This window comes from Myotis daubentonii, chromosome 2 (assembly GCF_963259705.1).
Source record: "Myotis daubentonii chromosome 2, mMyoDau2.1, whole genome shotgun sequence".
NCBI lineage: Eukaryota > Metazoa > Chordata > Mammalia > Chiroptera > Vespertilionidae > Myotis > Myotis daubentonii.
In genome coordinates this window covers 105,215,392-105,226,329 of record NC_081841.1, presented here as the reverse complement: position 1 = coordinate 105,226,329, position 10,938 = coordinate 105,215,392, and the positions used below count along the sequence as shown (strand labels likewise).

Here is a 10,938-nt window from a genome sequence, read left to right as displayed (position 1 = left end):
CATAACTGTAATGTTGTTATTGTTATGAATCGTAATGTAAATATCTGCTATGCAGGATGGTCTTAGGCGACCCCTGTGAAAGGGTCGTTCAACCACCAAAGGGGTCGCGACCCACAGGTTGAGAACCACTGCTCTATCTGTAATTTAGGGAGCTGCTGCTGCTGCCTTTCATCACTGGCCCCTTATAGGTGCTGCTTGTTGCAAATGCTTGTGAAAGTAGTGAAATGTGGTAAAGAAGAAAATAAAAACCACCATCCAGAGATAATGACTAATAATGTTTCGGAGAATTTTTCAGATACTATGCATGTATACACACACACACAACACACCACATTTGGGCTCAATCCGGTATGCTATGTGAGAGGCTGTGTGGGTCACAGTTACAGGCATGGCTGCTGGAGCCTGATCTGGCTCAAAACTGGGCCTTTCCAGTCAGTCCAGCCAGTGTGACTCAATGGTTGAGCATTGACCTATGAGTTAGAAGGTCATAGGTTCAATTCTGGTCAGGACACATGCCCAGGTTGTGGGCTTGATCCCCAGTGTGGGACTTGCAGGAGGCAGCCAATCAATGATTCTTTATCATCATTGATGTTTCTATCTCTCCCTCTCTGAAGTCAATAAAAATATATTAAAAAAAAAAAAAACCACTGGGCCCTTCCACTTACAAGCTCTGTAATCTGAACAAAGTGTTCTATGCCTCAGAGGGACTATGGGCTTCAATGAGGTGATATGTATAAAGCATTTCCAATAGCATGAGCACACAGAAAAAAGAACTGTGCAAGTAATAGTTATCGAAATTATACAGTTCACCATCTACCTTTTAACTTAACATTTTATCATGACCGTGGTGTCAAATATTATTCAAAGATATTATTTGGATGATTATATGGTTCTGTAGCCTGCCTTTTATACTTAACACATTATAATTTTTTAAATATTCTTTGAAAAAATTTTTTGATGTCTATATAATTAATACTCTGTTTTCTAAATATAACATAATTCATCATTTTCTCCTGTTGTTGAACATTTAGGCTGCTTCCTATTTATCACTATCCTATCTAATAATAGACAAACATGGTAATTAACCATACCTCCGACACGCTTCCCATTGGCTAATCAAGGCGATATGCATTAACTACCAACCAAGATGGTGGCCGGCAGCCAGGCAGCTGAAGCGAACAGGAGGCTTGGTTGCCTCGGCGATGGAGGAAGCCAAGGTTCCCCGCCTGCCGCCGCCCAGCTCTGAGTTCCTGAACCAACAGCTCCAAAAGATACAATGTTTCAATTATAGAAGCTAAAAGATGGCGGTTAATTTGCATATGCAGGCTCCAAGCGGTGGAGCGAAGCCAAACAGCCCCGAAGCCGCAGGGCAGCGAGGCCTCACCGCCCTGGGATCAGTAGAGCGGAGAGGCGTCCTGGCCCCAGCCGCTGGAGCAGCGTTGCGGGGGCGGCACCACAACCCCCATATAAGCCCTGCTCTGTGTGACAGTGGCGGTGTCCAAACCCCCTGATCGACCCTGCTCTGTGTGTGACAGGGGGCGGCACCCCAACCCCCTTATCAGCCCTGCTCTGCGTGACAGCAGCAGCGCCCCAAACCCCTGATTGGCCCTGCTCTGTGGGTGACAGGGGGCAGCACCCCAACCCCCTGATCGGCCCCACTCTGCATGACAGGGGGCGACGACCCAACTCCCGGATCGGCCCTACTCTGTGCGTGACGCGGGGAGCACCCCAACCCCCTGATCGACCCTGCTCTGTGAGTGACAGGAGGCAGTGCCCAACCCCCCCCACACACCCCCCCACCATCGGTCCTGCTCTGTGCATGACAGGGGGCAGCACCCCAGCCCCCTGATAGGCCGGCTCTGTGGGTGACAGGCGGTGGTGCCACAACCTCCTGATCCGCCCTGCTCTGTGTGTGACAGGGGAAGGCGCCCCAACCCCCTGATCTGCCCTGCTGTGTGTGTGACAGGGGGTGGTGCCACAACCTCCCCATCGGCCCTGCCTTGAGGGTGACAGGGGGCAGTGCCCCAACCCCCCAATCGGCCCTACCCTGAGCGTGACTGGGGGTGGCATCACAACCTCCCAATCTGCCCTGCTCTGTGCATGACAGGGGGTGGTGCCCCAACTCCCCAATCGGCCCTGCTCTGAGCCCAACCAGGGGCTGCGGTGCAGGCACCTAGGGATTGGGCCTGTCCTCTGCCACCCGGAAGCGGGCCCAAGCCAGCAGGTCGTTATCCCCTGAGGGGTCCCAGACTGTGAGAGGGCACAAGTGAGGCTGAGGGACACCCTCCCCTGCCAGTGCACAAATTTTTGTGCACCGGGCCCCTAGTCTATACTAATAAAAAGGTAATATGCTAATTAGACTGGACATCTTCCAGACGTCTTTCCTAACAAAGCCGGGCCCTGGACAAGCCGTCCGCCCCCCAATCCCCGGGCACCAGCAGCTGCAGCTGCAGCTGTGGCCCTGGAGAGGGACAAGCCGCCTGTCCCACAGTCCCAGGTGCCAGTGCCTCCGGCTCTGGCCCAGGAGAGGGTGAAGCCACCTGCCCCCGGTCCCCTGCGGCTGCAGCCGGCCCGGGGAAGCCACCCTAGGTCTGGGGTGCCTGCAGCAGGCTGGAGGAGGGAATCCTGGGTCCTGGGTGCGGGGCTGAGGCAGAGGTGGTTAGGGACAATCAGGATAGCAGGGGAGCAGTTAGGGGTGATCAGGAAAGCAGAGGTGGTTAGGGGCAATCAGGCAGGAAGAAGTGGTTAGGGGCGATCAGGCAGGCAGAGGGGTTAGGGCTGATCAAGCAGGCAGGAAGACGGGCAAACAGTTAGGAGCCAGTGGTCCCAGATTGCAAGAGGCATGTCTGACTGCCAGTTTAGGCCCAATCCTAAAGGGATCGGGCCTAAACCGGCAGTCAGACATCCCCCGAGGGGTCCCAGATTGGAGAGGGTGCAGGCCGGGCTGAGGGACCCCCATCCCAGTGCACGAATTTTATGTACCGGGCCTCTAGTTGTAAATAATACTGTGATGACATATTTGAAACTTTGGTCACATCTCTGGTTACTTTCTTAGAAGACATTCTAACATAGAATTTCTAAAATAAAAGGGTATAGACATTATTCAATGTTCATATAATCCAACTGTTACCCAGAAATAACATACCAAGTTCACTCTCATCAGTCCTATGTGAGAGTGGCCTCTAATTATACCCTTGATAGCATTTTAGTATTATCTCTTTTTCTGCTTTGATATTTTGAAAAAAGAAAATTTTATTTCATTTAGCCTTGATTTTGATTACTATTAAGACTAAACGTTTATGATTATCTTGTTCATATGTATATAAATTTCTTCTTTTGAGAATATTTTGTTCATGTTCCCAATTTTTTTGTTTGCTTTATTTTTTTTCAGTTGAGTTGTAAAGAGGTTGTTTTTTTATTTTTTCATATTAATTGGTAAGTGCTCCTTGCATAATAGGAATTTTATTATTCTGTCACATTTTATTTTTCCAGTTTATTTTATGGCTTACAGGGGTTTTTTACTCATTGATATAGCATATATTTTTTGAGCATCTGCTCTTTGTCAGGCACGGTTGTAGGTGTTGGCAATTCAGTAGAGAGCAAAGCTGACTAAAATCTCTATCCTTGGAGAACTTACATTTTAGTGGGAGCTTCCAGTTGAGAGTGTAATTTCAATGGACAGAACCATCTGGTACCTGGAATGCCTGTTTTATAGTTTGATAAGTATCTATAATTATTTAAACATAATTGATCTATTAATGCCATCTTCCTTTCAGAAAACCATTTTCCCCATTTGAATATAGAGGAAGAGAGACACCAGAACTCATCCTAATCGAGAAATGGCTCTAAAACCAATTGTACATCCCACAGTCTGGGGTTGGAGAAATGGGAAGTGCAGTGGGGAGGTTGATGAGAATAAAAAACTTTGGGATCCTAGCTTAGTCAGCTCTGGCTGCTATAACAAAGTACCATGAACCGGGTGGCTTATAAACTACAGAAATTACTTCCACCATTTTGGAGGCTGGAAGTCCAAGATCAGGGTGCCAGCATAGTCGGGTTCTGGTGCCAGCATAGTCACCCATTTTGGGGCTGCAGACTATAGGCCTCTCCTTGTATTCTCACATGATGAAAAGAGATGGAGCTGGCTCTCTGGAGTCTTCCTAACAAGGAACGAATCCCATTCATGAGGGCTCTACCCAAACTCCAAAGGCCCACCTCCAAATACCATCACATTGGAGATTAGATTTCAACATGTGAATTTCAGGGGGACACAAACATTCCATACCAGGACCCATAAGTTCAGGGGTGTATACCAGGAATGACTTTATGGAATGGCTGACGCAACAAAGCCAATTTCACAAGACAGTCCTTTCTCTTAGTGGAGGTATGGGAAAGTCATGGGACCTGAAACAGAAACTAAATTGCCCTTTTAGCAAACTGTGTGCACATTCAACTCAAGCACCAGACAAATGACTGCCCTCCAAGGCCTCAGCATTTAGAAGTGGCTCCAGGAAAGGGGACAGAGAGAATCCTGAATTGATTGACATTGTCCTTTTGGAAGCTGCAGAATAGGGACTCAAAATAGAAATTGAAAAAAAACAAAACAAAACAAGATGGCGGCATAGGTTAACGCCGGAGATTGCTGCCTCGAACAACCAATCAAAAATACAACTAAAAGACGGAACGGACATCATCCAGAACCACAGGAAGGCTGGCTGAGTGGAAATTCTACAACTAGAAGAAAAGAGAAAAGCATACCAAGACTCAGAGGAGGTGCAGTGCGGAAGTAAAATACAAAGGTGTGGAGGTGCATGCGGAGAGGGCTGGCGGCTGAGGTCACGATTGTCTTTTTCAATCAGGAGGGAGTCTCAGGCTCTGAGCTCCAGTTCCGGGCGAGTCTCTGGGGAGCCAGACTCATGCAGGAGAAACGGGACTGTCTGGCATTGGTCGGAACTCAAGGGCAGCTTTCTCTCGAGTCACACGCAGAGATTGCTGGGGCCTCTGAGGACAGGACTGAGAGCAGCCATACTGCTCGCTCTGCCCACCCTGTTGATCCCCTGGAGCTCTGCCCCGCCCAAGCTGTGCACGGAGGCTTTTGCATATGAAAGGCCCTTTGTAATCTGAAAATTACTTAACAAACTGCGGCTTCCCAAGGCCCCAGGGCAACTTGCATTGCTTTACAGCTGGCTTCTGCAGGGTAGCCTCAGGCAGAGGCTAGATTAGCACCTCCTTAGATCCAAGAGCCAGTGTACCCAGTGGTCAGAGTGGGGCCATCCAATTATAACTCCACAGATCCATAAGGGACACACTCAGGGGGCAGATTCGGTAAGCACCAAAGCCCCACTGAAGCAAGTCTTGCCCCATAAGGGTGTCTTCAGCACAGAAGTTCTCGCACTGCAGACACAGCTGATTCTCACCAATTGGCCTGGAGGTCAAATCCTCCCAGTGTTACCTACAACAATCAAGGATTAACTACAACAAGACCGTGCATAATGCTCACAAGGGGGTACACCAAGAGTGTCTACCTCAGGTAATTGGGGAGGCTGAGCCACCGGGCCCTATAGGACACTTAGCACAGAAAGCCACTCTATCGACACAGCAAAGCATAAAAAATGCCGAGACAAAGAAACAGGACACAAATGACAGAAATGGATGAAAACAAACTACTGGATATAGAGTTCAAAACCACACTTTTAAGGTTACTCAAGAATTTTCTAGAAACCGCCGGTAAATGTAGTGAGATCCTCAAGAAATCTAGTGAGACCCTCGATGCTGTGATAAAGGACCAACTAGAAATTAAGCATACACTGACTGAAATAAAGAATATTATACAGACTCCCAACAGCAGACCAGAGGATCGCAAGAATCAAGTCAAAGATTTGAAATACAAAGAAGCAAAAAACACCCAACCAGAAAAGCAAAATGAAAAAAGAATCCAAAAATAGGACGATAGTGTAAGGAGCCTCTGGGACAGCTTCAAGCATACCAACATCCGAATTATAGGGGTGCCAGAAGAAGAGAGAGACCAAGATATTGAAAACCTATTTGAAGAAATAATGATAGAAAACTTCCCCTACCTAGTGAAAGAAATAGACTTACAAGTCCAGGAAGCACACAGAACCCCAAACAAAAGGAATCCAAAGAGGACCACACCAAGACACATCATCATTAAAATGCCAAGAGCAAAAGAGAAAGAGAGAATCTTAAAAGCAGCAAGAGAAAGAAAGTCAGTTACCTACAAGGGAATACCCATACGACTGTCAGCTGATTTCTCAACAGAAACTTTGCAGGCCAGAAGGGAGTGGCAAGAAATATTCAAAGTAATGAATGCCAAGAACCTACAACCAAGATTACTTTATCCAGCAAAGCTATCATTCAGAATTGAAGGTCAGATAAAGAGCTTCACAGATAAGGAAAAGCTAGAGTTCATCACCACCAAACTTGTATTATATGAAATGCTGAAAGGTATCCTTTAAGAAGAGGAAGAAGAAGAAAAAGGTAAAGATACAAATTATGAACAACAAATACACATCTACCAACAAGTGAATCTAAAAATCAAGTGAATAAATAATCTGATGAACAGAATGAACTGGTGATTATAATAGAATCAGGGACATAGAAAGGGAGTTGACTGACTATTCTTGGGGGGGAAAGGGGTGTGGGGGATGCGGGAAGAGACTGGACAAAAATCGTGCACCTATGGATGAGGACAGTGGGTGGGGAGTGAGGGCAGAGGGTGGGGTGGGAACTGGGAGGAGGGGAGTTATGGGGGGGAAAGAGGAACAAATGTAATAATCTGAACAATAAAGATTTAATTTAAAAAAAAAAGAAATTGAATGGAGTTACCTATAATAATAAAAGTGTAATATGCAAATCGACCAAATGATTGAACAGTAGAGCTCATCTGGATGACCACACTATGACACCCACTGGCGCCAGGCCAGCCAAGGCAGGTGCGATGCAATTGGTCAGGTGCCCAGCCATTGCCCCATGATCGCCCTTCAGAGGGAGGCCCATGCCACGGGCCGGCGGGGCAATCAATCAATCGAAGGGGCTCCACAATCACCCCAAAGAGGGAGGCCCAGGCTACCTGGCAACAGTGCTGCAATAGGTGGCCCGGGGGGGTGGGGGGGCGGGGGGGGGGAGCCTGCCTTTGCGGGGCAATCCATCACAGAGCCCCAGCTGTGTGGGCAGGGCCTACCTCTTTGGAGCAATCGATCACAGGACTCCCAGACTGTGAGAGGGCACAGGTTGGGCTGAAGGACCCCGTCCCCCCGCCCCCCCTGCCCCCCTCCGCTCCGCCGCCAGTACATGAATTTCATGCAGTGGGTCTCTAGTGGAAAAATAAAGTTCTATTTCTTATACATCTGAAAGATCTCATTGTGTTTTTAAGAGGAATCACAAAAAAAGAGAGAATCATTTAAACATTTAAAAAGATATTCTCACAGTGTTTAAGAAGAAAATGAAAAATGCAAATGGAAAATTTCATTAAATATGCATAATTTTAAGTTAACAGTTTGGAAAGCATTATCTGTTCCAATATTTCCAAGGTGGAGGTCATCGATTCCTTCTTCACACATGGGACACTCAAGAATACCACTTACACAAATATCCCTATAGAGCCGGGATACGCAGAACCGACTCTAACTGTTGCTCAGCACAGAGGAGCAAGTACCTCTCATGACAACAGGATCTCTATGTGTTCCCCCTCAGAAGATTCCTACCTCATCTCCCTTGCATGGCATATCTCAGTTCTGCAGGCCCCCTTAGCCTTTCCCTCCACCCTTTATGAGAAGCTGGCCCCCATCACTCTCAGCATCCTCCTCACTGAAGCAGAACTGGCTCTGACTAGGAGGAAGCAAGTAGAGGAAAGACCTTAGATCCCAGAGAACTTAGATGCAAAAGACTTTCAGGAAAGATACTCATCACTAATCCTTAGGGAAATGCAAATCAAAAGTAGTATAATGAGATAACACTTCCTCCCATTAGAATGGCTATTATTTTTAAAAGAAAAAAAAACTGAAGGAAAGGAAGGGAAAGGAGGGGAGTGGGGGAGAGGAGGGGAGAAAGAAATGAAAAGTGATGGCTGGGATGTGGAGAAAAGGAAAGAAAAGCCTTGTGCACTGTTGGTGGAAATGTGAAATGGTGCAGTTGCTTTGGAAAATTATGTGGTGGTTCTTCAAAAAATTAAAAGTAGAATTATCATGTTTCATCATTTGTACTTCTGAATACATACCTAAAAGAGTTGAGAGCAAGGCCTCAAAGAGATATCTGCACACCCATGTTCATGCAGCATTAGTTGCAATAACCAAAAAGCAGAAACAATCAAGTGACCATGGACAGATAGATTAATAGGTAAAGAAAATATAGTTCACCCATACAATGGGATATTATTCAGCTTTTAAAAGGAACAGAATTCTGACACATGCTACAACATGGATAAACACGTTCGCTCCGTGAATGCCAGATAGTCACAAAAGGACACATTTGGTATGCTTCCACCTATATGAAGTACCTAGAGTGGCCCAATTCATAGAAAGAGAAAGAATGATGGGTACTGGGGTTTAGGGAGGGGGGTAGGAAGCTGTTGTTTAATGGGGACAGAACTTCAGTTTAGGAAGATGAGAAAGTTCTGGGGATGGATGGTGGTGATGGTTGCACAGCAATGTGAATGTATTTAATGCCCTGAAATGAGGGCTTTGAAAAACTGGGGGTTAAAATGGCGAGAAAAGGAACTAGGAGGAAGGGCGTGGAAAAGGAGGGGGGCGGGGGGAGTGCCTCGCAGGTCAAACGGAATGGAGTCAGCGTGTGAAGCGCACCTCCCTCTTGCAAAAAGGCGAGGAGGAGACGGGGGCGTTACACTGAGCCCTAGTGGCCCTCCACGCAGAAGGAAACCTGCAGCCGGCAGCGGCCCCCTCGTAGGGGCGGGCACTGCGACCAGCTCCTGTGTCCCAGGCCCCAGACACCCTGGTCCCCGCGGCCTCCTGCAGCCCGTTTCCCTCGCGTCCCTCCCCGCGCTCTTCCGCAGGCGGGCTCAGCGACGCCCAGGGCGGCCAGAGAGGTGTGGCCGTGGAAATCTGTATGCAGCAGCAGCAGGGCTGGGGCGAGCCGGTCTCTGTGGCGCAATCGGTTAGCGCGTTCGGCTGTTAACCGAAAGGTTGGTGGTTCGAGCCCACCCAGGGACGGGGCGTTAGTTTTTCCTGAAATATTCTCTATATGCGACAGTATTCTAACTCTGCCCCCGGGAGCTGGAAGATCTTTTATCGAGTCAGTGTCCGACGCTGTCAAGTGTCTAAGGCAGAGGAAGGGGAGCCAGAGCGACCCTGCTCTGCAGTGTCGGCCCATACCGCGTCACTACTCTTCCTGCCCTGCATCCAGGGGAAATTTGCACACAGGGCTGTTCGCCAACAGCTGTCTCTGTAAAGGAAACAAAACAATTTACCGACGGACTGGTGAGTGATTAAATGCCACTGGTTTTTCTCAGAAAACCTGACACTATGGTAGCTATTCAGTATCACCTCATCTGCCAGAAGGATTCGGGGAGCCGTGCAAGAGGAAGTACCGAGAAGCATGTGAAAATACAGGCACACTAAGGAACTATTTGCTCAATTAAGCCCTGCTGGGTTCAAACGGACTTGAACCCAGGCAAAAGACTCAACGTTTACCGTAGATTGTGACTGAATTCTACAGGAGACTACACTCCGGCAAAAACAGTACGGTTCCTGTTTAAAGGTCTGCAGGGCTTAATTTCAACCCTGGTCTCTCAGAAGACACATTTTTCAAGCAGATGATCACATAGACTTTTGCTTTACAGATGGAGAACCACATGCTACTATGATAATGTGATAATAGAATTCATTTCTGGGGAAACTGCGGTCACGTGAAATGGACTGTGTCTCTGAAATGGACTCGTCATGGGTAGAATTGAGATCTAGAAGAAGGAAAAGCTGTCTCATGAGGCTGTCTGAGGAAATGCCTTGGCAAAGGCTGGCTGATAATTATCCACTGCTGTCTAGTTAAGAGCCCTAAAGGAGGGGCTAGGATTGGCACTTAGGGTGGAATTGCAGGCAGAGTAACAGGTAGCTCCCAAAATGTTCCGAGGTAGGGGCCTTTCTGATGCTCCTCAAAATTCCAAACTTTCCACCAACATTTAAGGATTGCTTATAGTGGAAACAAGAAATCGGGCCGTAAAATAATTTACACACTGTTTCAATCGAGTCTAACATTTCAAGATGAAGAAGGTGTAATATTTGCTACTAAAGAAACTATGGGGACTTGGAAAGCATGCCCTTTCATTTTGAAGGTGAGTAAATGTACACTGGGTTCTAAGTCCCTTGAGAGAAGAGACCATTTTCAGTTATTAATTAAAATTTTAGGTTTCAAAGGACTTCCTTCAAATACACTTCAAATTCTTTTTTTTTAATATATTTTTTATTGATTTTTTACAGAGAGGAAGGGAGAAGGACAGAGAGCTAGAAACATCGGTCAGCTGCCTCCTGCACACTCCCCACTGGGGATGTGCCCACAACCAAGGTACATGCCTCTGACCGGAATCGAACCCAGGACCCTTGAGTCCACAGGCAGACGCTCTATCCACTGAGCCAAACCCGGCCAGGGTCAAATATACTTCAAATTCTTGAGTTTAGCACACAAAGGGTTACCTGATCCTGTTAAAGAGAAAGTTAAGAGGCTATTATACTTTTTTATTGATTTCAGAGAGGGAGAGGGAGATAGAAACATCAATGATGAGAGAGAATCACCGATGGGCCGCCTCCTGCACACCAGCCCTCCACCGGGGACCGAGCCCACAATCCGATCATGTGCCCCTGACCAGAATCAAACCTGGGAGTCTCTAGTCTGCAGTCCAACACTCTACCCACTGAGCCAAACCAGCTAGGGCAAGGCCATTATATTTTAAAGGAGCAATGAGACTGGGCT

At 47.3% G+C, this 10,938-nt stretch overlaps 1 non-coding gene across 1 annotated transcript; it reads left to right on the top strand.

Moving 5' to 3' along the window:
* Positions 1-9,111: 9,111 nt before the first annotated feature.
* On the top strand, positions 9,112-9,185 carry TRNAN-GUU (transfer RNA asparagine (anticodon GUU)). Its single transcript has one exon. It is a non-coding gene; the product is annotated as a tRNA-Asn (tRNA).
* The last annotated feature ends 1,753 nt before the right edge of the window (positions 9,186-10,938 follow it).